This window comes from Zootoca vivipara, chromosome 3 (genome assembly GCF_965207765.1).
Source record: "Zootoca vivipara chromosome 3, rZooViv2.hap1.1, whole genome shotgun sequence".
NCBI classification, from domain to species: domain Eukaryota; kingdom Metazoa; phylum Chordata; class Lepidosauria; order Squamata; family Lacertidae; genus Zootoca; species Zootoca vivipara.
The window spans coordinates 28,097,073-28,117,427 of record NC_142586.1 but is presented as its reverse complement, the minus strand read 5'-3'; the positions used below and the strand labels follow the sequence as shown (position 1 = coordinate 28,117,427).

Sequence of the window (20,355 nt, the reverse complement as noted above, 5' to 3'; positions counted from 1 at the left end):
TATATGTAGATCAACAGAAAGTGCAAATGCCTATCTAGGTGTCCCACTCTCATTTTCCCCATACTCTTATAATGGAGAGACCATGAGTCACTGTCATAGATAGCATATCTGAGTTTATATCCCTTGCCTCTCTAGCTAAAGGAGTTCATTATGCTGGTGGTGAGGGAATCTCCAGGACTCCAGACCCCAAGCAGAGTATAATCCACTGCTGGCGAGGCAGGAAATGAGATACACCTGTGAGCAAGCAGCTGACTTCAAGAGAGCACCACACAATTGGATCACAGGATAATCATGCCCAAACTGTTTTTGCAGAAACTGCTACTTTCATGTTGGTAACCTACTTGTGGGGGGGGATGGGTGGTTTTTTTGTGTGTGTGTTTAAATTGCATGATGTTAGGAATGCCTGCATAACCAAGCAAAGTATAGCAGCACATCAGCCATAATGCTGCTCCCACCAGAGGCTTAATAGGTGAGTGTGCTTGTGTGTGTTTTCCTCCAGGTCTACAAAGGCCAAAGGCTTAATTAGCACTTGGCATTCCAAAGCATGTGGCTAGTGGGTTGCATGTGACTTGTCAGGTCCGAAGTCTGACAGGCAATTGCTCCAAACAGGGTGTCGGCAACTCATTTGAGCTTTGACTCTTTCCCATGTTCCCTCCTAGCAATTTGCTTTTTCTTTCTATTTGTACATTCCAAGGAGGGAGACTTGGCGATTCTGTGACTCATCCTTTGGTTGTTTGCGGGGGGGGGGGGGAGAGAATCCATTTCTGACTCACCATTTTGTAGAAAGTCTTAAAAAGTCATTTTAGTGCACCCTTTAGAAAGAGAAAGAGGGGAAAATGTGTTGGATGTATATCAAATATGCTAGAATAATTGGATTACAATTAAAATGTTCCAAAGCAAAAGAAAGAGAAAGGTTAGTCATCCATGCTGGTTGTCTTTCACTGAGATACCACATTAAGCAGGCTTAACATGCTGCCTTTTCTTTTGAAGTCATCAAAGCATTAAAAGCCTGGCTAGAAATAGCATGGTGTGAACAGGATTGTTGTCAATGTTTTTTTTCTTTGTCGGTGAGATTTCTTTTCTTTTTTTCTGAGAAAATTACAACAGTTTCCCCAAATTTTACTAACCTGCCAGCACATACATGCCAATGTTAGTTGTCCATGACTTGAAAGAAAGCTCTTACAGTTTACCCTTGAGACAAATTCAAGGTCAGGCCTATTGTTAGGCAGGGTGAAGCAAAGACCTGAAGTAGCTGATCCGAAAGAGACAGCTGTCCATCGTTTAATTTAGTATTGTGTTTTTACTGGTGGGGAGAGGCACTTCTGGGATATTCTGCTTCAGGCGTCAAATAACTTTGACCAGCCTTGGGTTCTATGTGAGGCTATCTGCTGCTATGACTCAATGGGAACAGAAACAGAACTTAGCAATAGCTGAAGACCACCAAGCTAACTGGGGGAAAGATAGTTACAGATATCTTACAATGAACTGAATCATTCTCTATATACATATAGCTTTTTCTTCTTATATCCAGATCAAATACAATATTTTCTCTTCTCAAGTTATTCTATCTCATCGAGTCACTATGAGACTTTTTCTTTGTATAATAAATGTGAATAATAATAGTAGCAGTAGTAAAAATAATTTTTTTAAGATTCCTAGTCAAAGCACAGACACTGTGAGAGAGCTGGTCACTAGGCAATATTTTATTATGCTGCCGGGGGGGGGGATCAGTCTTTACAGAGACAAGCATGCCAGAAATTATGCCATTTTAACCACAGTCATCTTAGTCTGTTAATGCTTTTCTGACAGCCACGAAAATGACTGACGATAGCTCTGGGACCATCTCATTGCTGGCAACACAAATAACAATAATCTGTGGATAAGAACTCTAGAAAAAGTTCTGATGATGTAATGGAGCGAGGGAGTCCTGTGCTTGAAGCTAGACTCTCTAGGTGGCCTTGGGAAAGACTCTGGTACGCTAATTGGGAACACATTCCCTTGGATATAAATCCTACATCTTTCAGACAAAGGCATCCCTTACTTATATTTGATACATTTGTGCCTTGTCCTTCCTCCAAGGGGTTCAAAGATGCATGTCATACTTACAACAGCCTTGTTAGGTTGTAGCAGCCCAGAATGGGACCCCCAGGCTGAAGGAAACTTCACCACGCTGCAAGATAGCTTGAACTGAGACATGCCAAGGTGTCCACATGTATGTATGTATGTATGTATGTATGTACATAAAAGAAAATGTGTCACAACCCAAGAAATCATCCTTGTTTACATACTGTAATGTTTTTGCTAATTGCATACTGTGTTGTTTGAACACCTCATTCAGTTCCCCTATGCCTGTGGTTTTCAACCAGTGTGCCATGAGGGTGCCTTAAATGATGCCGTGGGCAACACTGGCCTCTCTCCCTCTTTTCTTTCGTTCCCTCGTTTCTCTGATGCCCTCTTGCATCTCAACTGTTTGTTGCAGCAACCCTAGCTACAAGCTCCCCGGGTGAATGGTGCCTCTGGGGCTGGCCAGGGGGTGCTGGTTGCCATGAACTGAGGTGGTCTTGGAGTAAGCAAACAAGCAGGTGAGGGAGCTCAGCCAGCCAGTCCACCAACCCTTGCTGTTGGGAAGAGACAAACAAATGGGAGGTCAGGCAGGCAGGCAGGCAAGCAGCCATACACTGTGCTGGCCTTTCTTGTGCTTACTGTGTGTAAGACCTGCCTGGGAGCAGAGTGCCTTGTGCTGAAGGGGAGCCTTTCTGCTATACAGGCCCGTTGGTGCCCGCTGCTGCCATTGCTGCCTCCCAAGGTGGAGTAAAATGCTCGCCTCACGCTCACCTTTGGCCAGTCTCCGTTGGGCCACTAAGGCTGAAGGCATTCTCTTCCCGGGCCCCTGTGGGGCAGTGTGAGGAGACACCTCTCTTTGGGGTAGGGGCAGCTCAGAGATGGGGTGGCAGCAGGAGCTGCCTCAAGGACTCCCAAGGAGAGAGGAGAGGAGGCTGAGGGAACACTCCACAAGGGAGTGTGTTCGGAAAAGGGGTGAGAAGCTGCCAACTCTGCAGGCAAGGGTTGACGTAACTGGGCTCCTGAGCCCCACAAGGGAGCCACAGAAAGAATGTGGTCAGTCAAGGGAGCCGTGGACTCAAAAAGGTTGAAAACCTCTGCCCTGTGCAATTGGCACGATAAGGCACTTATTAACCTCCCATAAGCCTCTTTAGACATTCTCAGAGAGTAAACATGGGAGGGAGGGAGGGATGTGGGCATGAGCCTGCTAGCGCTGACCCCCTCCCCTCTTATCACCATGGGGCTGATGGGGGGCAGGACATTGTTGCTCACCTGGCTTCTCAATGCCGTTGTTCCTGCTGGCTATCAAGAGGGAGAGGGACATGGCAGTGGGGAACTCAGCCTGGTGTGTGTGCAGCGGAAGGAGCATCAGATTGGTTCCGCTGCTGTACCACACTGCACTGAGCTCTTTGCTGCCTTGCCCCTCTCAGTAACTGGCAGCAATGCATGTTGTTGGGAAGACAGGTGAGCAACATTGCCCCATTGTCCTGCTGGCCACTACTGTTCATCACCCTTTATGAGTAGGAAGGTGACTGAAGCAGAGAGCCTCCTGTCTGTGCTCATTGAGGCTGCCTGTGTCTGTGTTAGAATCCTGACTTTCCAGAGTTTCTAAAATGTGCAGTAAGGCTTCAGAAATACAGCTTCAACTAATTTTCTTCTGGATGCAACTCAATATTTCCAAATACCTTATATCAGAAGATGTACCTGTCCCAAATAGTACCTACAGAGGGCTATAGTTGCTGTGTTATCTGGAAGTTCCATATACACTGATTTGCAGGAAAATTACACCAGGGCAGAATCAATACTTAGATTTAATAAATACCTCCTTTCCCCCCAATTTAAGCTAACATTTCTACAAGAAATATGGGGAAAGCAGTATATCAGATTTGCCTACCTCTTCTGAGCACTTAGCTGACTTTCTGGATGACACATGTACTTTATCAATAAATATTGGCCATGTGTCTATAATGATTTCAATCTGCTCTCTTTTCATTGCCTAAAGACACCACAAATGAAGCCATTGAGACAAGGAGAGCAGAGTTGTTATGAAAACTGAATGTGCAGTTCATGTTGGATTGTAATGGGAAGAGCACTTCTTCCTCTAATAGTCTGTAGTGTGGAACAAGCAAGTGTGCCACTCGAGGGTACCCAGGAAAGTGGACATGACCACACTCAAGCCTAGATTCTATTCCTCCTTTCCATTCTCATCAGTCCTCCCTTTATAGCAGGAATGGGGGAACCGGTGGCCCTCCCAGATGTTGCTAGACAACTACCACCACCCCTGACCCACAAACTCATTTGCTGGTTGGGCACTGGTGGAAATTGACATGTAGAGAACCAGAGGCTGCTATATAGAGCAGTGGTCCTAAACCTAGGGCCTCCAGATGTTTTTGGCCTACAACTCCCATGATCCCTAGCTAGCAGGACCAGTGGTCAGGGATGATGGGAATTGTAGTCTCAAAACATCTGGAGGCCCAAGGTTGAGGACCACTGATATAGAGCACTCGAACTCCATCCCCGATGACAGAGCCATAAAGGAGATATTGGATGTTTAAAATGATCCCCATGTATAACTATCAACCCCTTATTTGTGGGTTCCACCAGACCATGGGAGTCACAGACAACATCTATTACAATGGTCCTCTGTCTGAGTGAGAGCTCCTTTTGAACTGTTTGAACTCTGTCTAGGATGGTTCAGCTTTCCCCTTGTAATGCACATATCTCAAATTCCTCCACCTTTGCTGTGGTCCAATCACCTTTCTACTGCTGCCCTTCCAAAGGTTGGGGGGGTCCTTGACCATCAACCATGTTATGTACTGAGCTGAATCCTAGAACAATAGGATTCAGAATCAGCGGGAGCTACCCAATCCAACTCCAGGTGGAAGTGAATCCGCAACCTGATTGGTCTGCTGGAGCAGCCAGTCAGGCGGCTGGCAGAAGTGAATCTGCTACCTGATTGGCCTGTAGGAGCAGCCAATCAGGCTGCAGGCAGAAGTCAATCCATAATATAATTGGCCCACAGGTGTAGCCCTGAAGTAGCCAATCACGCAAGGCCCATTGTGTAAATAATGTATATAAGCAGATGGTTTGGGGAAAAGAGCCATTCGTCTTCTCTTCTCCTCCTTGATGACTATGAGCTGAATAAAGAGCATGAAATTCACTCTTGACTCCGAGTATATTTCACTGGCGACGAGGATGGGATCCTGCTGAGCTGACCGCCACCACGCACTGCACCGCAGCACCGCCACCTGCTGCACCGCTGCATCGCACCGTGCATCCAGGCTTCAGCTCCAGGACCCAAGGAACCCAGAATGGCAACCGACAGCAGCTTCTCGCCATTCAAACCAGCATCAGGAGACTGGGAAGGGTACGCCGCCCGTTTCAACTTCCTCCTGCAAGCGAAAGAAGTCACCAACGATGCCATGAAGAGGGCGACATTCTTCAGCGTCTGTGGAGAGGAGACGTTTGAAATCGCCCGGGCTCTCCTTGCACCTAGAGATGTCGCTACCGTCTCTTACAAAACAATAATGGAACGGCTGAAGGAGCACTTCTCACCACAGCCCTCGGCGGTAGCTTGCCGAAATGCCTTCTACGCAAAGCGGCAAGCCCCGGGGGAAACCATAACTGGGTTTGTGACCTCCCTCCGCCAAGCCGCCCGGTTATGCAACTTCTCAGAATTGGAGAACATGCTTCGTGACCGCCTCGTCGGTGGCCTGAGGGACGAGATGTTGCAACGACGCCTCTACGCCAAAAAAGACCTCACGTTCCAGATTGCTCTGGAGGAAGCCCTGGCAACCGAAGCCGCCGAGAGGTCAACGCAAGAGGCACGACCGGCCCCGCCATCCCAACCGAGGGTCTACCACGAAGACCTCACCGACGAATCCGAATCTGACAGGGAGGAAGTACACCGAGTACAGCGGCGCACTCAAGCAGCACACACACCACAGCAGCCTCGACGAGAAGGAGGGAACTGTGCAAGCTGCGGGGAGAACCACGAGAGGAGGACCTGTCGTTTCCGCAACGCAGAGTGCAGGCAGTGCAGTAAATTGGGACACATCGCCCGGGTGTGTCGGGCTCGACTCACCCGTCGACAAGCATCAGATGACCGACCCAGGAGCCCCAGGTCACACGGCACCATGCACCAAGGCAACTCGACGGAGATCACGGACTACCAGGTATTCCAGTTGCCCCATCCCAGCACAGAGAAAATTTATATAGAGGTACAGATAGAGGGAGCCCCATGCCGCATGGAGCTGGACACGGGTTCAACTCTATCCATAATCTCGGCCCGAACATTAAGGGAACTGTGCCCTAATGGGGGTCCCAAACTAAGGCCGGCCCCATTCACCCTCCGGGACTTCCAGAAACGTAAGGTCCCTACTATGGGGGTGGGGACCTTCAGGGTGCAATATCGAGGGCGAAAGCAACAATTGGACTTGCTGGTAGTTAAGGGCCCCTACGTTAGCTTACTGGGACTGGCATGGTTTGGACCTCTGGGGCTAGCCGTTACCGGGGTGAACCGCACTAGCTTACAAGTGGACGTGGACGCCATATGCAAAGAGTTTCCAGGGGTTTTCGATGGGGCATTGGGACGATATACAGGACCCCCCATTGCCCTACAGCTGGACCCCGCTGTACGACCCATCAGGCACAAGGCCCGCCGGGTCCCGTTCGCCCTGAAACCCCGCATAGACGAGGAATTGGACCGGCTCGTGGAGCAAGGAGTGCTGGAGCCGGTGCCCAACGCCCCCTGGGAAACTCCAATTGTCACACCCGTCAAGCCTAACGGTTCGGTCCGCATCTGTGCAGACTACAAATGCACCATAAACAAGGCTCTCACGGCCCATGCATACCCAGTGCCAGTGGTCAGCCATGTCCTCGCCACCCTGGCTGGGTCAAAAATCTTTGGCAAACTGGACTTGGCCCAAGCGTATCAACAGTTGCCTGTGGACGAAGCCACAGCAGAGGCTCAGACGATTGTGACGCACAGAGGGGCATTCAGAGTTAAGCGGCTGCAATTTGGCGTTAGCGTGGCACCAGGCATATTCCAGAATCTAATGGACTCTCTCCTTAAAGGGATTCCTGGCGTCACCCCCTTCTTCGATGATGTACTGATCGCCGGGCCCACACCAGAGGAATTTGAGGGCCGCCTCCGCTCCGTCCTGCACCGTTTCCAGACGGCGGGCCTCAAGGTGAAGCGGGAAAAGTGTTTACTGGGAGTGCCGCAGGTGGACTTTCTGGGATTTAAGGTGGACGCAGAAGGGGTCCATCCAACCGGTGACAAGGTACGGGCCATTTGTGAGGCCCCAGCGCCCAAGAGCAAGCCCGAACTTCAGTCATTCTTGGGACTATTGAACTTTTACCATGCCTTCCTTCCCCATAAGGCAGCGGTAGCGGAGCCCCTACACAGACTCCTAGATAAAAGGGCCCCTTGGGTGTGGGGCCAGCGACAAAGGGCCGCATTCCAGGCAGTCAAGGACTTGCTCGTCTCGAACTCGGTCTTAGCACACTTCGACGAGAGGCTGCCAGTGGTGCTGGCATGCGACGCCTCTCCCTATGGCATCGGCGCTGTCCTGGGACACCAACTCCCGGATGGAAGAGAGGTGCCGGTGGCATACTTCTCCCAGACGCTTGCTGCAGCCGAACGAAACTACTCACAGATTGACAAGGAGGGTCTGGCAATCGTGAAGGGCGTAAAAAAATTCCATGATTTCTTGTACGGGCGGCCCTTTACCATAGTGACTGACCACAAGCCGTTGCTTGGCCTGTTTGCCCCTGAGAAGCAGACCCCCCAAGTGTTGTCTCCACGTGTCCTCAGGTGGTCAATTTTCCTTGCCGGCTACCAGTATGCACTAATCCACCGCCCTGGGAAGGCGATGGGCCACGCAGACGCCCTCAGCAGGCTACCACTACCAGAAACAGGCCCCGACCCAGCGCCTGCGCAAGAGGTTATGACCCTGGAGCTGCTTCCCGACCGACCCATTCAGGCACAAGAAGTTGCGCACCATTCCACAAAAGATAGGGTCATCTCCCGGGTCCTGGACTGGGTGTGGCGAGGATGGCCCAGCAGCAGCCCCGGGCCAGAATTCGCTGGCTACACAAACCGCAAACATGAACTGTCGGCCCACAAGGGGTGCCTGTTATGGGGAAGCAGGGTTGTTGTTCCCCAGCCCCTCCGCAAAAGGGTCCTCACAGCCCTACACGAGACACACCCAGGGGTAGTGAGGATGAAGGCCCTTGCCAGGAGTTATGTGTGGTGGCCGGGGATTGACAGAGAGATAGAGGCCTGGGTCCAACACTGCCAGACCTGCCAAGAATCCCGCCCGGATCCCCCAAGGGCCCCAGTCCAGCCCTGGGAGTCCGCCCGACATCCATGGTCACGCTTGCACGTGGACTTCGCTGGCCCCTTCCAGGGAAAAACATTCTTCATAGTGGTGGATTCCTACACCAAATGGCTGGAGGTCGCACTGGTACCATCCACTTCTACGGCGGCAGCCATCCGGGTACTACGTAAGCTGTTTGCGACCCACGGGCTCCCTGACACCCTCGTCTCGGACAATGGAACCGCATTCACGTCAGAGGAGTTCCAGACCTTCACAGCGCAGAACGCCATCCGCCACATCCGCTCAGCACCATTCCACCCTGCCACCAATGGCCAAGCGGAGCGCATGGTGCGGACCACCAAGGACAGCCTCCGCCGCATGACACAAGGGGACTGGGAATACCGCCTTGCCGCATTTCTTCTAGCACAGCACAGCACCCCAAGCACAACGACGGGCCGGAGCCCAGCTGAATTACTAATGGGCCGGCGCCTTGCAACTAGACTGGACCGACTTCACCCCGACAGAGCTCAGGATGAGGTAGTGGTGGGGAAAGGCAGGAACCCCCGGACATTTGTGGCCCAGGACCCAGTGTATGCAAAGAATTTTGGGGCAGGCCCAGCATGGGTACCCGCCACAGTCACCAAGGTGACCGGTCCCGTGTCGTACGAGGTACTAACGGAAGGGGGGCAATGTTGGCGCCGCCACTGCGACCAGCTACGACGACGATTCCCAGGAGGAACCCGGGAGGAGAGCGGGACAGAGGGGTCCCAAGGGGACAGCAGGGCAGTGAGGCCTGTAGAGCGAGAGGGGTGGGCAGGGGAAGCAGAAGCAGTAGGCACAGAGGGGCGCCCCGAGGCTGGAAGGACACCGGAACCAGAGCTACAACCTAGTGGTTCAGTGGCGCCAGACCAGACAGCCCTGGCACAGCCAGCAGCCTCGGAACACGAGCCAGAACCAGAACCCCTGACCAAGGAACACCCCAGGCCACAACGCACACGGAGGCGGCCAGCAGACCTTGGGGACTACGAATGCAACTTCCCGGGCAGGACTGGAACTTAGAGGGGAGGGGTGTTATGTACTGAGCTGAATCCTAGAACAATAGGATTCAGAATCAGCGGGAGCTACCCAATCCAACTCCAGGTGGAAGTGAATCCGCAACCTGATTGGTCTGCTGGAGCAGCCAGTCAGGCGGCTGGCAGAAGTGAATCTGCTACCTGATTGGCCTGTAGGAGCAGCCAATCAGGCTGCAGGCAGAAGTCAATCCATAATATAATTGGCCCACAGGTGTAGCCCTGAAGTAGCCAATCACGCAAGGCCCATTGTGTAAATAATGTATATAAGCAGATGGTTTGGGGAAAAGAGCCATTCGTCTTCTCTTCTCCTCCTTGATGACTATGAGCTGAATAAAGAGCATGAAATTCACTCTTGACTCCGAGTATATTTCAAACCACAAAGAGGGTTTGCAACAGCCAAACATACAAAACATGGTCTGGATCAGGCATCCCCAAACTGCGGCCCTCCAGATGTTTTGGCCTACAACTCCCATGATCCCTAGCTAACAGTACCAGTGGCCGGGGAAGATGGGAATTGTAGTCCAAAACATCTGGAGGGCCGAAGTTTGGGGGTGCCTGGTCTGGATTCAGACTAAGTTCATTGAACTTGGTTTCCATTAAAATCAATGGGACTTAATTTAGTCATAACTAAACTGTCACACTGATTTCAATGGGCCTACGTTCAACTTACTCTGCATGGAACTCCGTGTCTCCAAGCATCAGAAAATTCCCCTCTCCCAGGTAATGAGACTTCTTTATGATGAATGACTATGACATAGAACCTTAGTCTTGGTGCCTTCATGTATGAACAGGAACAGGAAATGACTTCACAGGGTTTTGTTAAGGCAATGGAAACTATAATGCACTCCGCTCATCCAATCTTGAGTAGCTAATAGTTCACAGACAAATTCATAGATGCAGAAAGATTATTGATGTTTCCCCATTTTATACTGCAGCTATTTCATCTTATGATAAACAAGAAATTTCCCCTCTAAATCTCTGAGTCTTAACAACAAAACTGTTCCGAAAACATACAATACAGTGGAAATCCCCTAATGCTTCTAATGACATATTTGATCCAAGTTAGATCATTCTCCACATTACAGAGTTTTGGCCTCTTTCTGGTTTCGACAGCTGCTTATAGGACATCTAAGACTTAATTGATATAAAAAGAACGGGCGTGCTGGAACGTGCAGAATGAATCATAGCATTTCATCAGTGAGTCTGGTAGAATTGGTTGTGCCGAAGTGAAAGTTTTTCTTACATCAGAATGACTTCCAGGCCCTTGGGGGGAGGGAAACGCTTCCATGTAGGAGGAAGAGACATGGTTTCCCAATTATCCTCCTCCCCCCACAACTCCTTATGCATTTCTGTGACTTTTTAAAGCAGCTTTCATTTCTCATGTGCCTGTGGGTGTTCAGGATTCAGACAAGCTTTCATACTGAAGGGTTGGGCAACCTTTTGGGGCCCCAAGGGCCACATAAAGGGGTGAGTGGGTGGTTGGGAACTACATGTCAGAGAGCATGTTTTCAGCCAGCCAAGTTCACTCACATATATATTCATAAAAAAAATTCCTTCCAGGGAAGCTTTAGGGAAAACAAGGGCCTTCCTTAAAGATGCCCATGTAGTCATCTGAAGAAATAAATCAGACAGGATTTGTCACAATGAAGAGTTTGGAAATTTTGGCATAAATAAGGGGTTGGCAGAAGGGGTTAGTGAGGTTGATGGAGCTGAGGCTGGGGTGCAATGGGAAACCACTTTGAGAGGGATATACCACCTTGAAAAGAGCTTTAGCCTTTAGCCCCCTTCCCCCCTTCCTCCTTAAATTGTCTTCCTGGCTATATGCAATGAGGAAAATCTCCCAATGTATCCATCCAATCCTATCTAATGCAGATAGGCTTATATGGGTCTGAGATTCATATTATCTTTTTCTTTCAACATTGTACACTCTGTCATACACTGAAAACAATGCTACCACGATCAAGTGTTTAAAAGCAGCAGCAACTCCAAAGAAAGGATCTCAGCCATTGATCTACATTCAGCAACACAATGCCAAAAAAACTTCTGAAAATGTGTCCGTGTGTGTGTGTTCCGAAGCAAAAGGTCAGTTTGCATTTACAGCTTTAGTTATAAAGATGGTCTTTATTCACAGGGGGGAAATATGTTTAGCCTTAGTTTGTCAATCTGATGGGGCACAAGAAACTATGACGGAGAGGGGGAGGGGGAGGAAAATTATGCCTGAGTAGCTTAAAACATCAGACAAGCTGTTGATCAGAATGCTGGAAGACATGACAAAGATCTAATGTTATCAGGGGGAGGGAACCCCACAAACCGAAGATTTTTTTCCTTTGAGTCATGTCTGTGGCTCTCCTGCAGAGGATGATTCAATTAGAGGAACAACTCTATTATTATTCAACCACATAATCACATTATGGGTTGATTACTGGACTATGATCTTGAACACACACATCCAGAGCCTTGCTTCCCTCGGTGGTGTTCTCCTAATGTCTGTATTTATAGGGTTGTTGTCACAGTGGCTGGATCAGGCTACTTCAGAGTAACGACGCTACGCAGCTCTGCATTTTATTCTTTTATTGGTGCTGCGTATTTACAGTGAGGAATTCATTGCTATTTACACAGAGTGATGTTGTCAGTCGCTTTCAGAACCTCCGAATGACTTTTGGCGCGTCTTTCCCCAACACAAAAGCTTTGGAAGCCCCATCCTCTTTCCCCTCCTCTTCCTGCGTAATTCTGGAGTTGGGGGGATGGGTCTCCCCTCCTTCTTGGCCCCTTCCTGTTCCACCTGGGACCCTGGCTCCGCTACCTTGCCTGAGCCTCGGACCCGACTTCCTGCTTCCCCGCTGGAATCGGAGCTTCCTCTGCTTTCCCCTGTGCTCGGGGCTGGGCTTGAACTCAGGAGGGGAGGGACTTCGTGATATCCCCTGTCCCTCACATCCACCCCCCTTCCAAGCTCCCCTTCTCCCCTCCCCAGGTCCCCCCCAGGTGTCGGTGACGACTGGAAGCCTAAGAACTCAGTGCTTTCCGAGCCCGTTGGTGTGAACACCTCCCCCCAGTCCTGCGAGCCCCCCCCTTCCGCCTGGGAGGACTGGAATCCCAAAAATTCCGTGGCGTCCGAGCTGGTGGGGGTAAAAATGTGCTGCCAATCTGCTTCTGCCTCTGACTGTGTGGATCTCGGTGACACCCATATCTCGTCTCCCGAATCCTCAAACTCCGCTTCCCAGCGCCATGGTGAGCTGCTCTCCCTTGCCTCCTCCTCCTCCCCCTCCCTTTCCATGTGCCAGGGCTTGGGTCTGTGGGGATAGAGGGCGTGAAATTCTTCCACCAAGAATTCCTCCTGTATCTGAGTGGCTGGGACCCATTCATTCTGGGACGGTGGAGCATCCTCCCATGCCATGAGGTACTCCAGGCCCCCCACCCCTCTCCGTGAATCAAGGATGGCCGTGGCCTCATTGAGTTGCTCCCTGCCTCCCCTCTCCCCCCCTCCCTCGGGGGTTTGTTCGCTGTCTCGGAGCCTGCTGCTTTCCCTGTACGGCGACAGCAGCGATCTATGAAACACTGGATGCACCCTCATGTCCTCTGGCAGTGCCAGCCTGTATGCCACCGGGTTGACCTGTTGCGTGACCGTGAAGGGGCCCAGCCTTTTGGGTGCCAGCTTTTTGCACCTCCCTCTGGTGGGAAGGCCCTCCGAGGACAACCAAACCTTGTCCCCCACCCTGATGACCTCCCCTTGTCGCCTGTGGCGATCTGCCCCCTTTTTGTACGCTTCCTTGGCCCGCTCCAAGTGTTCTCTGAGCTGCTGGTGCACCGTCTCCAGTTCCTCTGCCCAATCCTCAGCCTGTGGGCCCTCCTCCTCCCCCTCCCTCTCTGGGAAAGATCTGAGGTCGCGCCCGTAATTGGCCTTAAAGGGCGACACCCCTGTGGAGACGTGCACTGCATTGTTGTAGGCAAATTCTGCCAGTGGCAGGCGATCCACCCAGTCCGTTTGCCGCTGGCTGACGTAGCATCTCAGGTACTGCTGCAGAATGGCGTTGACCCTCTCCGCCTGTCCATTGGTCTGCGGGTGTCTAGCCGTCGACAAGCTGACCTCCACCTGCAGGAGGTTCATGAGCCGCCGCCAGAACCTGGAAACAAATTGGCGGCCACGATCCGAAATAACCCTTAAAGGTAATCCATGCAGTCTGAATACGTGATCAACAAACAGTTTGGCTGTCTCTTCTGCAGAGACCGCCCTGGCACACGGTATAAAGTGGCACATTTTGGACATGAGGTCCACCACCACCAACACTGCGGTCTTGCCCCTGGAAGAAGGCAGATCTGTGATGAAGTCCATGGACACCACTTCCCACGGCCTGTGTGGTGTGGCTAAGGGCTCCAGCAATCCTGCTGGCGCTGCTCTGACCACCTTTGCCCTCTGGCAGGTGTCACAGCCCCGTACATAGTCTCGAACATCTTCCCTCACCCCTGGCCACCAGAAGTGTCTCATGACTAGGTGAGCGGTTTTGTCCCTTCCAAAATGACCCGCCGTTGGGTTGTCGTGCATCTGCTTGAGGACCGTACGTCTAAGCTGGGTGGTGGGCAGGTACAGTGCACCCTTGTAGAAAAGCAGCCCCCTGCGTTCTGCAAAGTCCTTTGCCTGCTCCCTCCCCCCTCTCAGTTCTCTGAAGATGCGGTTGGCAAATTCATCCGCTGCCGTCAGTGCTGTGAGTTCTGCCTCGCTCACCACTGCTGCTCCGCAGGACCATGCTGACGGGGGGAAAATGTGCCTGGGTGCTGGTGGCGCCTCCTCCTCCATGTACTCTGGCTTGCGGGAGAGGGCATCCGCCCTGACATTCTGCTCCCCCGGGATGTAGTGGATGGAGAAGTTGAAGTTCGAGAAGAACTCTGCCCACCGTATCTGCCGCTGGTTGAGCACCCTGGCCGTTCTCCAGAACTCCAGGTTCTTGTGGTCCGTGCACACCTGGATGGGGTGCTTGGCGCCCACCAGGAAGTGTCTCCAGTGCCGGAACGCAGCGTGGATCGCAAGAAGTTCCCTGTCAAACACTGTGTAGTTTCTCTCTGGCTGGGTTAGCTTCCTGGAGAAGAAGGCACAGGGTCTCCACTCCCTGTTGGCGTCCAGTTGCAGCAAAATTGCGCCCACAGCTTTTTCCGAAGCATCTGTCTCAATGCGTAGGGGCGCATCCTGCACCACGTGGAACAGGTTCTGGTCTGAGGCGAACACCCTCTTGAGGCTTTCGAACGCTGCCTGCGCCTCCGGTGTCCACCTGAACTTCTGCTTGCCTCTCAGGCAGTCCGTGATGGGAGCCGTAACGCGGGAGAAGTTCTTGATGAACTTCCTGTAGAAGTTGGCGAAGCCCAGTAGGCGTTGGGCGTCTTTGCGCGTCCTGGGGCTGTGCCAGTCCAGGATGGCCTGCACCTTGTCCTTGTCCATCGCCAGCCCCTTGTCTGACAGCTTGTAGCCCAGGAAGTCCACCTCTTTGGTGTGAAACTTGCACTTCTCCAGCTTCACATACAGGTGGTTGTCCTTCAGGCGTTGCAACACCTCCCTGACATCCTTCACATGCTGCACAGGGTCATCGGAGTAGATAAGGATGTCATCCAGGAATACCAGGCATTTCCTGAAGAGTAGGGACCCCAGGACGTGGTGCATGAAGGCCTGGAAGCATGCTGAGCCCCCTTGCAACCCGAAGGGCATCACCAGATATTCAAAAGAGCCCAGAGGCGTGAACATCGTGGTTTTCCATTCATCGCCTTCCCGGATCCTGATCAAGTTGTACGCCCCCCTCAGGTCTAGCTTGGTGAAAATCTTGCCCCTGCGTGCCGCTGTCAGGAGATCGTCCACTCTGGGCATGGGGAAAGCCACTGGCTCTGTCACCGAATTCAGCCGTCTAAAATCCACCACAAGACGGCGCTGTTGCGTGTCTTTCTTGTCCACCCAGAAGACCGGGCTGCCCCCAGCTGCCTTGCTTTCTCTGATGAACCCCCGCTTGAGGTTTTTGTCGATGAAAGCGCGCAGATCCTCCAGTTCCTGATCTGACATGGCGTACAGCTTGGCTGGGGGTATCGTTGCCCCTGGCACCAGGTTGATCTGGCAGTCAAAAGGCCTGTGTGGGGGTAGGTGGTCGGACTCCGCTTCGCTGAAGACCTCCTGCAGGTCCCAGTACGGCTTGGGTATCGCCTCACCCCCTTTGACGTGCATGGTGGCCACCGTGGCTATTGGAGGCCCCTCCCCTGGTTGGTGCTGCATGCAATGCTCCAGACAAAAGTCCGACCCAAACGTGATGCATCTCTGGTGCCAACTTATGGAGGGGTCGTGGCGCGCCAGCCAGCTCATGCCCAAGACGATGGGGGGGTCTGAGATGGTCGTGACGTTGAAAGCCAGTGTCTCTGAGTGCCTTCCCACTGTCATCCTCATGGGGGGGGTTTGATGAGTGATGGCCCCTCCCAGCAGCTCTCGGCCGTCAATGGTTGCCACGTGCAGAGGAAAATCCAGCTGCAGAAGCTGGATCTGGTGCGCTTCTGCAAAGTCCCTCGAGAAGAAGTTCGCTGAGGCACCACTGTCAATTAAGGCAAGGACGGTCAGGGGATAGCCATTTGGGAGCGTTAGCGTGACTTCTAGAACCACTCCTGCTCTGGGAGGGGTGGGCTGGCTCTGCTCCTCTCTGTGCGGGTGGGTGGGCTGGGGCTGTTCTCTGCTGACTGTGCCTGGCTGCCGCCCCTTGTCTCCTGCAGCCAGGCTTTCCCGTTTCCCTGCTGTGGTGCTGCGTCAGTGGGGGAAGGCACCACCGTTCCCGCCTTTCCTTGCCACTCCCTGCGATGTGGGCAGTCTCTGACGAGATGCTGGGGGGAGTTGCAGAGAAAGCAGTTCCCTCCCCTTCCCTCCTTGCGTCTTGGCGCCGCTGGGGTTTGAAAAGCCCGCGCGCGCGCGCTATCAATCTGCATGGGTTCCTGGTCCTGGCTGGCTCCAGGCGTGGCTTGGAAGGGCTGTTGGGGGAGTGGCTTCTCCTGCGACCGTGGGAACCAAGCCCGCTTTGCGCGCGTTGCTTGCTTGTCGTTCCACCGGGATTCCTGTCTCACCCCCACCGCCAGAGCCGCTTTGCTCAGCTGATCCATACTACTGGGCTTTGGACCTCTCGAGAGCTCATCCTTCACCTCCTCACTCAAACCCAAGTAGAACGCTGCTTGCATTGGAGCTGATTCCAGTTCCCACCCCAGTCTGTGCACCAGCATGGTGAATTTCGCCCAATATGCGCGGACTGTCATATTTCCTTGGCGCAAATTATGCAGTTCCTCCTTAGTCTGGTCCATATGACTATCTGACGAATACATCGTTTTCAAACCTTCTAGAAAGAGTTTGACATTTTTCATGCAAGGATTCTTTGTTGCGATTAACGGTCTTAGCCACTCCCTGGCTGCCCCGGTCAGGTGCTCCACAATAAACGCTACCCTGTGCTCATCGTCAGGGAAGTCATCATGGTGCAGCTCAAGAGCATACACAATCTCAGTCTCAAAGCCATGATATTCCCTCGGGTCTCCATTGAACTTGCTTACTAGGGTCCCGGCTCTCCTTCCTGGCAGCACTTGGACTGGGGGTGCCCCTCCCGCCTTGTTTTTCTCTGCATCCAGTTTGTTTTGGAGGTCTACCGCCACCGCCCTTAATTGCTGCTCTCTTTCCTGGAGCGCTCTCACCTGTTCCGCAAGTTGTACCCGGTCTTCCTGGAGTTTCTTGGTTTCTTCTTTAGCTGCCCTTAATTCCCCCTGCGCCTCCAACGTCAGCTGCTGCAGGTCCTGTTGGGCTTTCTCCGCGATCTGCCGCCATTTCTCCGCCTCTGATGCACTCATCCCGGCAACTCCAAAGTAGCCCAAAAAAAGATTCGGAGGTTGCTGTCACAGTGGCTGGATCAGGCTACTTCAGAGTAACGACGCTACGCAGCTCTGCATTTTATTCTTTTATTGGTGCTGCGTATTTACAGTGAGGAATTCATTGCTATTTACACAGAGTGATGTTGTCAGTCGCTTTCAGAACCTCCGAATGACTTTTGGCGCGTCTTTCCCCAACACAAAAGCTTTGGAAGCCCCATCCTCTTTCCCCTCCTCTTCCTGCGTAATTCTGGAGTTGGGGGGATGGGTCTCCCCTCCTTCTTGGCCCCTTCCTGTTCCACCTGGGACCCTGGCTCCGCTACCTTGCCTGAGCCTCGGACCCGACTTCCTGCTTCCCCGCTGGAATCGGAGCTTCCTCTGCTTTCCCCTGTGCTCGGGGCTGGGCTTGAACTCAGGAGGGGAGGGACTTCGCGATATCCCCTGTCCCTCACAGTTGTGTTTTGTCCTTTAGCCACTTCAAAGATATTAGAGCAGTGAGTTAGGAAACTTTAGTCTACCACAGGTCAATGCTTTGAAATATCTGGATCCATTAAAGATCAGAAACAGGCCAGTTTCTTGTCCAAAAGTGTGTGAGAGAGGAGAGGAAACACCCTCCAGACTTGTTCTTGCTAAAGAAGTTGTTTGTATAACCTATAAGCCCAGGACAAACATAATTACTGAGATATCTATTCTGTAGGCAATGCTATAGACAACTTACATTTAACCAATGGATTTATAGCTCTATAAGCTCTGTAGCTGAGCTTCCTGGGACCACTTCTTGCTTTGGTTGCTACTCCCCCAGGATTCCACTCCATGCCACTCTGGTTATTTTACAATTGGAGAAACCATAACAAGAAAGATTACTATAGCCCAGCCCCAGAGGTTACACCTACACTTCTCAAATTAGATGGAGACAGTTCCCATTCAGAGGTTGTGATCTAAAGAAAGTGAATGGTGCTTCATGGCTCCCACATTAATGGTAGTTAAGTTAGTCGCAAGTGTAACTTAAGTGGGATTTAAGCTCAGTGAACTGTTCCATTCCCAGTGACTGCCTCAACAGTATGAGGGTCCTGACCCTAGGTTCCAAAGGTACCCTGGACAGCTCCTTTTGGGCTGGAAACTCTGCAAGAGCAGAGCTCAAATGTTGTTTCAGCACAAGTTTACCCCAGCCTTAAATAGGAGCTGATGCTCTATCAAACTCTGCCTTCAGTAAAAGAAGCCTCTTCCTTTATAGGGACTCAACCTGGTTTAAGAATTATTGGCTCCGATAGATTGTGGGTCAGCAAGGACTTCTGGAGACAGACGACTCAAATCCCAAGCCACTGGTCACCAAGGCTGCTTGCTCAGTCACACCTGCCTAACATCAAGAGATGTACTGTATCATATTGCTTCAGAGCTTTCTCTGGGCCTTAAGTGTGCTAGGAGAAGGAATGAAGTGCCACAATAAGCCAGACAAAGAGAAGATGAGCTCCATTGTTTACTGAAGAAAAATGTTCATTGCTGTCGCTCTGCTGTTTCAGAGTTCGAAACGTCTTCTTTGGGATCTGTGAATGCTATGGATTTCATAGACTCCAAAACCTTGTTCTGAAAAACTGAACTCAGAAAAGAGCTTCAAACAGCTACTTGACTTCGACATCTTATGAATTACTGGCATGTAGGTGAATATTGTAAGTAAACTGCCTCCACTGAAAATGCATTGCAGATGAAAGTGCTCTCTGCGGCTTTTGATCTATGATTACTCATTCCCATGTACAAAACACCACCCAATGTTACAAGCATTACCCATTGAGCATGTACATCTGAAGCTCATTAAGTAGGAAAGGGGGTGCAAGGAGGGTGGTAATATCTTTTTTATTATTTGTATCTAATAAGATACTTAAATGCTAAATATTGTGATCGGGATCTAACCTGAAAGTGGTGTACCCAGTTAGAATTGAGAATGATGGTCAGGAAAAGGATTTAAGCACCTGTTGAACTAAGTGGGATAGTTAGAAGAAGAATGCATTTGGAGAAAGGGTGGGTGGATCTTCCAATTCCAGGGTTTCTCATTTCCTAGTCTTAAATTTAGCTCTCCACATTTCCACACCACTTTGCAATTAAAAAAACAAACCATCTGAATTTGGGTGTGAATTTCTCTTTATATACACACTTGTGTGCAATTTTGCATGATATATACAATTTTACATAGCAATGTTCCCATAGCAACGTTTCTTCGAGGCAATTTTCCCCAATATATGCATTTTTATACACAGTTTAGTGTGTGTGTTTTTGTACACATTACTTTTCTGGAGAACTGCACTGCAAAATTCAGGGAAGTGCAAATTTTGAAGGTTTCTTGTGTTGTTTCAGAAACCGCAAGTTAGATAGATTTGCCTTTAAATCTGAACTGAATCAATTTTTCCCCATCCCTAATAAGGAGTGGAGAAGGCTTCATATGTTCCATATAAAGCAGCCTTATTCTGAGTTGGACCACACAGTTGCACCGATTTCCATCTGCTTTCTTTATAAGACATATGGATATGGATGATATAAGGCCACCTCTGCTCAATTTCAAGATGTGCATATTTATGAAATAAACAAATAAATATTGCCAGGAGGGGGATTTTTCTCTCACAGAAACCTAAATCAGATATCACAGCTTGTCTATTAACAGTGCATTTCAGAAACACCCATTCCCATAAAATTGCAGCAGTTTTGTGTCAGCTTGATCCAAGGCCAATTACACGACCTATGAATGAATGGACTGAGAAAATCTCAGAAGGTTTATGAAACGCAAGAGGTCTAAAGCAATCAATGCCCAGTAAATTCAAACGCCTTCATTCATGAATGTTCAGACGCTCGTGATGTTTCCCAGTAAATTACCAGCTACAATCCCCCTAGATAAGGGAAAGAAGGGGAAAAGGAATTTAAGGTGTTTGACCTTCGACAGACAATATTATTTCAAAATATTGAGAAGGCCTCCTTTTCTGGAAGGCTAAAAAGCAAAGAGGAGAAAGGACACATCTGCAGTTCTCTTTTCTTTGTTCTTTTTTTTAAATGCA

General features: G+C 50.8%; 1 long non-coding RNA gene across 1 annotated transcript; it reads left to right on the top strand.

The window, feature by feature from the left end:
• Positions 1–2,697: 2,697 nt before the first annotated feature.
• Positions 2,698–18,676, top strand: LOC148686200 (uncharacterized). The gene is made up of 3 exons (XR_015948889.1): positions 2,698–2,806; positions 11,422–11,539; positions 18,549–18,676. It is a non-coding gene; the product is annotated as an uncharacterized LOC148686200 (long non-coding RNA).
• Positions 18,677–20,355: the final 1,679 nt, after the last annotated feature.